We start from the raw sequence: 11,511 nt of genomic DNA, 5'->3' as shown, positions 1-11,511 counted from the left end.
TGTCCTCTTGGGGAGGAAGATGTTTTGTTATGAGGAAGATTCCTTCCAGACAGCAAGAGAAACATCTGCCCCTTCAAGCTCAGATGGAGGATGGGAAGAGGAATGAGAGAGAGAGAGAGAGAGAGAGAAAGCACACAATTAGACTCTTGCCTCTCTACTCTAGGCTGAGATCCCAGAGGTTACAGAGAATATCAGCAACAGTGGGACTTTTGTGCTCCCTATTTGGAACTCAAGTGTGGAGATTGTCAGGCAGAGTGGCCCCAAGGCACCTGCTGAGAGCCATATATGTAACAGCAGAGCAAAAATGGCAGTGCAGTCTGATCAGGTGGTGTTCTGATGATCTATTAATACCTACCAACTTAATGGCTTAAAATAATGCCATTAAGTTTGTTCACAGATCTGTAGTCTAGGCAGGGCATGGTGGGGACAGCTTTTCTCTGTTCCTCGAAGCATCAGCTAGGAGAACTTGAAAACTGGAGTCTGGAATCCTGAAGGCTCACCCACTCACATGTCTGCCACTTGGTGCTGGTTATTGGCTAGGAGCTCAGTGGGGATATCATTCCTACCTGTGGCCTCTCCATGGGAGCTGGGCTTCCTCATAACATGGTGGCAAGATTCCAAGGGTGAGCCTCCTAACAGGGCCAGGTGGGAGCTAGATGTTTCTTTTAGGACCTCAGAAGTCATACATCATCACTTTTGCCACAATCCTTGGCCTTATCAGATTCAAGGGGAGAGCACACAGGCCCTATTTCTTGAAGAATGAGTGTGAACTTCACACCATAAAAAGAGCGTGTGGGATGGGATATACTGGTGCCATTGTCTTTGAAAAAGAGAGTTGGCCATGGGCTAACAGAGAGAAAAATGAAATTGGGCTAGCATGTGGAGCCATCCTCCCCTCCCTGGTGCTGTGTAAGGTCATCACATGTTTCACAGGTCCCAATGGGACCACAGAGGACAACTGAGAGGCAGTGTGGGGACCTCCTCAGCAAAAGTTGCTGCCATCTGATCATGGGGCTGAATGGGTGTCACGGTCACACCTCAAAATGTCTGCAGCACCATCAAGAGCCAAGGTCAGGCCCGGCCCTCCAAGGTGGGGGTGACTGAGTTTCCTGGAAGCTGAGGAAGGCCAACAGCACTGAGTTAGACTAAGTGTGGGGGTTAAGGAGATGCAACAGAAACAGTGGGAAGCTCAGGACTGTGGCTGGGCATTGCTAACAGAACACCCAGGGCAAATGCTACTGACAGAGAGACTGAAGAATCTGTCCTGGCAAAACAGGCAGGAGGAATGAGACAATCCCAACAGCTATGGTAGGGAGGAAGTAGGGGAGAGATTCTAGTGAGAAGAAAAACAGGTGGTTTTCAGAGTTGAGTGGCTGAGATGCCAATTCCCTTTGGGGGAGGCCAGGAATCACCTTCACATGAGAACTAGAAAGCTGAGGTGTTGTTAGCATGCCCCCCGCACCACGTGGCCTTCCTCAATTCTCTCACACAGAAAATCACTGTGAGACAGGTATGATTATCCTCATCTTACACGAAAGGGGAAGGAAGCTCAGAGAGGTGAAGCAACTTGCCCAGGGTCATTTACTAAATGGCAAGGCCAGACTGTACTCTATCTCTCAGCCCTATCTGATAGAACTTTCTCCGATGACAGAAATACTCTATGTCTGTGTTGTCTAGTATAGCAGCCACTAGTCACATGTAGCTATTGAGCACTTGAAATGTGGCTGGTGAGACTGAGGAAGACGATCTTTTTCTAAGATTCTATTTATATAGAGAGAGGACATGAGCGGGGGTGGGGGCAGAAGGAGGGGGAGGGAGAGACTCCCAAGCAGACTCCACACTATTCATGAAACCAGATGCGGGGCTCAATCCCACGGCCTCAAGATCATGATCTAAGCTGAAATCAAGAGTCGAATGCTCCATGGACTGAGCCACCTAGGCGCCCCTGAGGAAGAGAAGCTTAAACATTAAACATATTTAATTTTAATTTATTTCAGGTCAATTTTAAATAGTTGTGTGTAGCTAGTGTTTCCCATATTGGCCAAGGCAGGCAGAGATCATTAGCTGGTTGCTTAAAGGAATGGTACCCTGCATCAGTGTCTGATGAGGGGCTTTTAAATATATGGAGCTGTCTAGAGAGGACAGTAGAGAGTCATAGAGGAAATAATTCCTATATGCCTCTTTGTATTGCTATTGGTTTGGAAGAAAGAGGTTTTATATAAAATCAGATCGTGACTTGAGAAACCAATCATTAAAAATATAGACTAATTTTACCTCATTAAGATTTAAGAACACAGGCGATAAGGAGCTGCTATAAAAAAAATAAGGAGCTGCTATAGACTGAGTGTCCATGCCCCCACCCCTATTCCTATGTTGAAACCTAAACCCTGATATGATGGCATTAGGAGGTAGGGCTTTGGGGAAGTTACTAGGTCATGAGGGTGGAGCTCTCATGAAAGGGATGAGTGCCTTTATAAAACAGGTCTCAGAGAACTTCCTCACCCCTTCCACCCTGTGAAGACACAGCAAGAAGATGGCCATCTGTGAACCAGGAAGCAGGACCCCACCAGATACTGAGTCTCAAATTCTGTCTGGAAGGTACAAAGCAATCTCTGGTGGCTTGAGTGACACCTACCAATACGAATTACTCTGTTACAAAAATCAGGCATCAACAGTCCTCAAACACGAGGCCACCCTAAAATCACCCTAAAACTCAGAGGCTTAGAGAATTCTTTAGACTTAAGCTCATGGAGGAAATCAGCGACAACTGGACACTTCCTGGTCCAGACATTGACAGCGGGGAACAATGGGTGCGGTGGCTTTCAGGCAGGGGAGATCTTGGTGTGTCTGAGAAAGCAAAAGATCAATGTTGGAGGACGCTGGGGATAGAAGGGAATTTTCCAGATTTATGTTTTAGAAATGTCCCTCTAGGGGCACCTGGGTGGTGCAGTTGGATAAGCATCTGACTCTCGGTTTGGGCTCGAGTCATGATTGCAGGGTCGTGGGATCGAGACCCCTGTTGAGCTCCACATTCAGTGCGGCACCTCCCTGCCCCCTTACTTGCTCGCTCTCTCTCTCTAAAATAAATAAATAACATCTTTAAAAAAATCTCCTTCTACCTGTTGGGTAGAGAACTGGGTAGTAGAATTGGGAGTGTGTGCAATAATTGGGAATCTGGTTCTGTAGTCAAGGCAAGCAGCCAGCGGGAAAAGAAGAGAATCTGCCCGCAGAGTGGGCAGGTTTTTAACGTATTTTGGAGGAAACAGGGTTGAGAATTGCCCGCTGGGGGTGTTGAGGGGAGGGAAGGGGCGAAGCAGGGACACCAGCCCAAGTCAGGGAACGCCAGGGAAGCTGGTGGGTCACAGGATGATCACACAGTCCCAGGGGGCTAGTGGGAGCATTAATTAGTTCATATTTGTCTGCATATTCTCCGATAAAAGGGGCTTTATAATCCTCAAATGAAGCATGAAATTTTGAGCGGCAAGAGGCCATGTAGTGTAAATGCAGGCGGGAATGGTTGGGATGGGTGGACCGGGGTCATTAGTCAATTACAAGGAGCCTGAACGTCCCCGGTCAGCGTCTCTCAGAGAATGGGCACATCTGGTGGTCACACAGAGTCCCTCGGTGACCAACCTTGCACTCCAGCTGAGATGGGTTCTTTCATTTCCACCTTAACATGAAAGCCCCTTTTTTGTGAAGACGGTACGGTGCCCACCATCAGGTTAATTTCTTCAAAAAGGAACGAAGAACAAAAGGACAGACTCTCAGCATCATTAAAACTTCATTTAAACCTCAGGCACCTTCTGCATTATTCTGAGATGTTCTCGCAGCTGTGCGTGCACTGGGGTGGGGGTGGGGGCGGGGGCGGCAACAAATCCTTCCCGGGAAGCAATTGCGGTGGACCGAGATTAGATGGAAAAGTTCATCGTCTGGGCATTTGATGTGGGCTCCTCTCTTTTATCTGAACGCTCTTTCTTGGTCGCTCAGATAAAGCATCAAAAATGATATTAAAATGCTAGTTAGGAAACATCACCCCCAACAAACCCTGTTCATCAAAATGTTAGTGCTCTCTCCGGGGGCCCTGCGTTCGGTTTGTCAACAAGCTGAAGCCATTGAGCTGGGGCTCCGTGAGGCCCAGGAGCATGATTTAATTAATATCCTACCCATAATACCTTGCTGGGTTTATGCAAACAAAGCCCTGTCACTCCTCACCTTAGGATTTACCCTCTCCTTGAAGCAAGCATTTATTTACACACAGTTTGACCTCACGACGGTGTTCAGCAGATGTGGGTCTTACTTATTTGCATTGTTTTGTGACAGTTGCAAAATTCATTAGTGGCTCGGGGAGAAATCCTCTGTGGACCGCCCCAAAGATAGGTAAAGTAAGAGGGTTCACACTAATTAATCCTCCCTCTTCAGTGATGCTGGGTATTAATGATAACACAGTGCCCCTTTCAGAAACTCCCTGTTCTCAGTTCAAAATTTTGTGGTCACAAGTGACAGAGAGGGACTCCTGGCTCTCCTGGGAAAAAGGGGGGTGTTATGGCACAATCTCGGGAGCTTAGATCAGCGGAGGTGGGGTAGGAGCCCAGCTGGGCGGCCGGCACCGTTGCGGTCAGGATGAGGTGCCAGTCATTGCTGGGGCAAGTCCATCTCCCCCAGGTCAAGGTCCTCCTGGGAGACTGGGTCACCTGGCCACCTTTGAACGGATTAGGGTAGTGAAGGAGGGCACTCAGGGGCTTCCGCGGGGAGTGGGCAGGCCTCTGGATCACCAGGCCCCACCACCGAAATAACACAAGCGGGAAGAGGAAACTCCCAGAAGCAGGACAGCGGGCTGCCGGAGCGGGAAGAGTTGCAAGTGGCCAAAGTGTGCGACAAATGCCTCGCATACCACGCGTTCTCTCTGCATCAGTGCTAGTTCCCGAGGCCCACAGGCGTCAAATGTCTTTACTGCAAAATGTCGAATCTAAGGAAAAATGAGGGGGACGGGGCTCATCCCATTCCACCAAGTCGCGAGTTCACGGTGTGTAAGCCCCCTGTCGCTCTGTGACGGCGAAGGCATTATGGGGCTGGAGATCAACTCATTCCTCAGATCATTCCTCAGATCAACTTCATCAGAAGGCGTGTGGCGCGGGGACTGTCATCCCTCTCACACAGACGAGAAAGTTGGGCCTCTGTTCCCACGCTTCTTCGCTCCGTGGCCAGTTACTTCTCCGGGAGGAAGCTTCACTTGACAAGGCCTTGCCTGGACACTCATGGCCAGCTTGTTTTCCTCTATGCTGAAAGGTCAAATCGAAGAGACGGGCTCTGTGACGGGCACGCTGGTCGGGCAACCCAGTGGTAACATGACCGCACGCGTTCAGCACGCTTGTACTGCGGGTCTGCGACGTGCGTCTAGACATCGGCAGGCAGAGTGTTTTATGCCCCGCGTTCGGGAGCTGGGCAGGCCGGAGAGCCTTCCCGGGTCCCCGGGTGGCCCTGGGTCAGGCACCCAGCGGCTGACCTCCAGCACAGTGCTGGGGGTGGGGGGACCTGTCTCTAAAGGTGGGGTTCACGGTGATGATAGGCAGGACTCGTCAGACAAGGGCACTTGGCCCAGAGGCTGAGGCTGAGGACGGGGCTAAGGGAAGCAGGAGCATCTGGAAATCCCTGCGGCAGAAGGGGCAGGGCTGGGCCAGCCGGGGGTACACGCTGCCTCCTTTCCATGTGAGAACTCTCTGGAAAGAAATAAGCTATCCGAAGCTTCTGAGAGCAGAGGAGTGAGAGGACATAGGGGATAGCCTGGAGGGAACGTGACGGCTCCCGAAGACTCCCTGCAGCTGCCAGGGCTTCCAGACCCCTTGGCGTGATGACTTCCAAACGTGTCTCTCACGGCCAGAGCACACTTGCACATCCAGCCGTCTCCCAAGCCGCCCATCCACAGTGGGGCTCGGGACTCTCAGCCCCCAATCTCTTCTTTTTCCACCACTGCTTACCATCCCAGAAGGCGGCACGGCTCTCCACCCGCCGGCTCACCCGGGGTGCTTCCCTCTCCACCGCCCTCCTCCCGCCAGGGGGGAACCCAGCACCCAGTGCTGAGGACCCTCAGGCGGCAAGCGCTCAGGGACACGTGGGTCTGTCCTTTGCTGCCCACTCGCTTTGGAGAAAGCCCCCTTTGGCTCTCCCCGTGACTATAGCTCCTCCCAGCTGGTCCTCTGGTTCCCACGACCCACGCAGCAGCAGGAGTGAATTTTAAAGGTCACGCGTGGTGCTCCAGCTCTGGTCTCCTCACCAGCCATCGTCCTTTCACTCCGTGTGCTCTAGACCCACGGGTCTTCCCGCATTTTCTCTAATGAGTGTGACAAACTGTCACCTGCCCTGAGGCCTCTTTCAGGTTGGGGTGTCCGAGAAGCAGGCCCTTGTAAGGAGTCGGGAGCACCAAAGCTTTACTGGGAGGAGCACCCCAGAAAAGGGTAGGGCAGGGAGGGCCGGCAGGTGGCAATGCAGGTACGAGCAGGGCCCCCCGAACAAAAGGTGCCCACTCAGGGAGCCCCACGCTGGGCAGAGATGACCAACCTCAAGCGCTGGCACCGGCGCCCTAGTTGGGCTGTGGGTCTGGGCCACCCTGAGAGGAGTGTGAACTCAGCTCAAAAGCTGAGGTCGACAGCAGGAGACGGGCAGCTAACCATGATTCCAGTCCTCGGGCAGGGGGTCCTTTTTGGAAGGGGGATCTGAACAGGGCTTCCCCACATCCGCTGTAGAAAATCAATAGTCAATGTGTTCCACACCTGCCCTGAACTCTCATATTCTTCAACCTCTGGGCCTTTGCACATGTTCTTCTCTCTGCCTGGAACAGACTAACCCATGCTTGTGTCCGCTCATTGTTCACGTATCAGTTTAATCTCCCTTTTGCAGGGAGGCCTGCCCCTGAACCCCTTTATCTGGTAGGACAGATTTCAGCTGCAAGTAACAGAAACACAACACAACCGTGATTTAAACAGCTAGAGGGGCTGTTTCTCACACCAACGCCCAGAGGCAGGCAGGGCATGGTGGGTTTGGCCATGATGCTCCTCTAAGAAATTCTCAGAGGAGCCAGGCTCCTTCTATCTTTTTTTATCTTGAGTGATCTGCATTCTCAAGGGCACTTCCTGGTCCAAGGTGGCTGCTCTGGCTCTAGCTATCCCATTCCTAGTCTAGCCAGCAGGAAAAACGAGGGAGCCAAGCAGGGTATGCCTCCTTCCTCTAAGGGCACTTCCTAGAAATTGAGTACACCATTTGCACTTGTGTTTATTGGCCAAAACTTAGTAGTCATGGCTAGCTGCAGGAAACGCTGGAAAATAGCTTTCTCCTGGGTAGCCACATGGTTGGTTAATATTAGGGATTTTTGACTATTAATAAAGGAAAGGTATTTGGCCCCAACCCCTAGGAATCTGTCAGAACCCCAGTCCACAGGAGGCTCTCCTCTTGTTTGTTTCTGTAGCTTCCCTGTCCCTCCTTCATGAGCTCATTCCAGTTGCAGTAACTCAGTCTATTTTCACCACTAGACTTTTGAGTTCCATGATGGTGGTGATCTGACTGGTTTTGTTCTTCCCTTTCTTTCCAAAGCCTAGGTACACAAAAATACTAAATGGATATTTGTTGAATGAATGCAAAATGTCTTTCATGTGGGCCCCCATTGTGCTGAGAACACATATTACAGCAATTGTTAGACTGCAGTGTGTGTGTGTGTGCACGTGCATGTGCACATCAGGTGCATGCATGTGTACATGTGTGTATTGGGGGAGATGGACTGGGAAATGTTACCTTGGGCTATGTCCCCACCGGGAATATCTATTCTAATCTTCCCAGAATGTGTTTTGCATAGTAGCATTTTTCTAAATGGGAATTTATATTAAAAATAATATATGCTTATCATATAAAAATTAATAATGCAGATATTTTGCTGTAAAAACTATAGCTCTCTGGGGGTAGATTAGATTACTGGACTCAACTCTTCACCCCTTCTGTATCCCTCCTTACCCTTTCTCCATCCCTTGACTTTGGGGCTTAGTCGTGTGACCTGCTTCAGCCAATGGGGGGCTAGCAAAGATGGAGCAAGCGTCACTTTGAAATGTGCTTGTGTGGTTGTACTTTTCTTCTTGTGTCTCTGCCATTACCATCAAGAAGAGCTTTCCCCATGAGATGGCAGTTCCCTTAGTTGGCCCAATACCGGCAGACATGAACCCAGCCCAAAGCAGGGCTTCCCAGTGGAGTCCAGGCCAGATCAGCCAATCCACAGATAAGTGAGTAAGAGTTGTTTTAAATTACTGAGCTTTGGTGCTGTTTGTTATGGCAGTGATAGCTGACAAATACACTCTTCTTCTCCTCTGTCTCTGGCTTCACTTCTACTCCCTAAAGGAAATTGTGTTTATGTTTTCTCAGATCTTTACTCTGCTTGTGCACATGTATTCCTGTGTGCATAATCACCTCTGTGACTAAACTGTCAACTCCTTAAAAGCTGGGACTTGGTCTTACTCAATTTCACCATTCTTTTCACCATTCATTTCACCACTCATTTTCCTCCTAGAACAGTGATTAAAAATACAGTAGAATAGGAAGACAGGCTCTGGCATGTGCCGTTTCTAGTCAGTAATTTACCAGCTAGGTGACATTGGGTAAGCCGTGTGACCTTGCTGTGCCTCACTCTCCTTCTTCGTAAAGTGGGAATATTATAATCTACCTGACATGGTTGTAGAGAGGATTCTAAACACTCCCTGTCTTGTCGCTGACTTTGCTTTGAGCTCATCTCACCTCACAGCTGAGTTTCAGGGGAAGATAAGCAGCTTGTCCTTTGGATGGCACCTGGTGGAGTGCAAAGTGTGTGCTGGCCCATCAATCAGGAGCCCTGTGTTCTGAGGGCCATCTCGGGCCATTGGACAAACCACTCATTGCCTGAACCCAACACTGACCTGTGAGCCACGGGGAGGTCATTATCCCCATTCTGCAGAGAAGGAAACTGAGGCATGGAAAGATTTTTTTTTTTTTTTTTTTTTTTTTTAGTGACTCACCAAAGAACACAACATCAATTCTGGCAGAGACAAGACTAGACTCTTAACCTAGTGCTTTCCTACTCTACCACACTGCCTTCCAGACTGTCAGGAAAATGATGTAATCTGACCCAAGAATTCTCTTCTGGAAGCTCCCCTCAGCCTGTCTATCTGAAGATAAAAGCAACCGCAAATTCAGTTTACATCTTCTTTTACTCCCTAGCCTGTTGGAGCCAAGGCTGAATGGTGCCAATTTGCCTATGGTGGTTTTTATGATGTGGGCTGGGATCACTGGGGACTGTTCTGAAACCATCAAATTCATTTCAATTAGAAGTGTAACTTAATGTCCAATTTTCAAACCAGATTCCCTAGGTAAAAGAAGGCCATTTTGTTTGCTGAGCCGCCTCAACCCGACGAACAGTATTTCTGCGTACCAATTATGCCCAGTTGCGTGCCCTGGACGGGGCATTTTCTCCAAGTTACAACTCGATCAAAAGAAGGGTGGGAGAGTCAGCATGGAAGATGGGGGGATGCGTGAAATTTGAACCAGCGTAGATCAATTCCAGAACGTTGCCCAGGGATTCCTAAAAAGAACCCAGGGAAAAATAAATACATCTCATCCTTATTAACACTCCAAGCCCTTAAATGAGTCCTGATGTTAATCCCTAAGAGATGCCTAAATGCCTATTTCCAATTGCTGCCCCACTTGTCTTATAAAACAACTTGTACTTCTTTTTATTCTCCCCATGTTCAAAAATAAAGGAAATTCCTTTTGCAGTCGAGGGCCAAGGAACAACCCAGGCCTGGCTCTGATTACTGAAAGCTGGAGAATTTTGAGTGAAAGCTACAGCCGGCTGCCAGCCTTGTTATTAGCAATAAGCATCAAGCCGTTCTCGGGAGAGCAGGGGCCTTTTGAGAATGTCAGACGGCAGCCCGCACCTCCCCTCACGAGCACCTGCAGTCACCGCTGGAGGTGTAAGCCTGTCCAGAACTCCATTTCCCCTTGGCTGAATCAGCAGCCGCAATCAACAGAGAAATAACCCCTTATATTTATATAATATCTACCTACGAGCAACTCAAATTGCCATGCTCCTGTTTAAGATTCTACAATGGCTCCCCATTGCCCCTTGGAACAAGTCCAAGTGCCTGGGCTTATTGTTCCAGGTCTTGTGACAACAGACCCTACCTTGGTGATGCAGGAGCTTTTCTCTTTTCTTTCCTTTCTGGTTTTTAAACAGCTTTCCAGGCCAGGCATTCTTCTGCAGCCTGAGAGTGATTATGGAGAGAGGGGCAAGATCTCCTAAAGCTGGAAGGCTTGGTTCAAACCCCAGCTCTCCCCAGCTATAGGACTGGGCGGATAAGCCACTCACTCTACCCACGAGCCAGGTCCTCTCTCACGTGTAAGACGATGCATTCAGAGTAGACGATGTAATCCGTCTTGCCTTTGAGGATCTGAAATCTTAGCATTTTCCCATCACTAGTCCTTGCAATTGTTTTGTTCCCTTCTCGCCCCTGTCCTCCAGGCTGGAGGGGCTCCGAGGCTCACTTCCTGGCCTCTCCTTCAGCTGGCAGTGGCCAAATGCTGCAGCTCTGGCCAATCAGACACCCGGAGGTCTGCCGGCTGTGGCGCCCCGTGACGCATGCCCTCAGCCCACCTCCGATTGCAGCCTCAGCTGCCACAGTGAAACAGTGGACCATTTTGTGTTGTTTGGACTCATTTTGCCAAGACAACATCCGACTTCAAGTGCGCAGTGTACCACCCTGCTCCCTGTTCCAGGGCTTCTCCGACACTATAAACTCACCGGGGCTGCACAGAAGCAAAGCCTGGAGGTGTGGGCTTCATGTCCTTGGGGTCGACCTTCAACCAGTGGACAGGGCCTGGTGGGTAGGTGCTCCAGGCACTTGTCCTTTGGGGGTGCAACTCTGGGAGGCATCGTGTACGCTTCTCTGGAGGTCCAGGTGGAGCAGAGCCCCTGTTGCCCAAGATGGCAACCTCCTTGGCACGCCTTTATATTACCTTTTTTCCCTTTTTTCCTTTCCTCTTTCACTCTCCTTGCTTCCTTTGCTGCTTCCAGGGATCAGTTGTACTATGTGCGCTCAAGTCTTTGTTTCAGGATCTGCTTTTGGAGCAACCCAAGCTAAAATAGCTGGCCTCACCTTCCCTCTTTCTTCTATCTTGAAGGCAGATACAGATATGATGGCTGGAGCTAAGCAGCTATTTTAGGACCAAAATGAGGGGCAGGCTAAGAAAGTGGCAGAGATGCCATCTCTGACATCGTTGGGTGACTGAATCAACACAAGCAACTGCCAACTTCTAGATTTCTTGTGATATGAAACTCGCTCTTATTTACGTAAGCTGTTGCTGCTTGGATGCTTTCTTATTTGCAATGGAGCAAGATTCTGATATATTAATTGTGCTCCAATGCACTACTACAATCAGTTTTAATCTGTGTCTTTCTTCATGTTGTTCCCTTTCCCTGGAGCACCCTCTCCACTCCTTTCTGTT

General features: G+C 49.6%; 1 long non-coding RNA gene across 1 annotated transcript; it reads right to left on the bottom strand.

Moving 5' to 3' along the window:
* Positions 1-1,972: 1,972 nt before the first annotated feature.
* LOC140596307 (uncharacterized) lies at positions 1,973-10,772 on the bottom strand. Its single transcript, XR_011998342.1, has 2 exons — positions 10,192-10,772; positions 1,973-9,589 (listed from the first exon to the last, which is right to left on the bottom strand). It is a non-coding gene; the product is annotated as an uncharacterized lncRNA (long non-coding RNA).
* Between the last annotated feature and the right edge of the window lie 739 nt (positions 10,773-11,511).

This window comes from Vulpes vulpes, chromosome X (assembly GCF_048418805.1).
Source record: "Vulpes vulpes isolate BD-2025 chromosome X, VulVul3, whole genome shotgun sequence".
NCBI lineage: Eukaryota > Metazoa > Chordata > Mammalia > Carnivora > Canidae > Vulpes > Vulpes vulpes.
The sequence above is the reverse complement of the archived record's forward strand: the minus strand, read 5'-3'. Positions and strand labels throughout refer to the sequence as shown.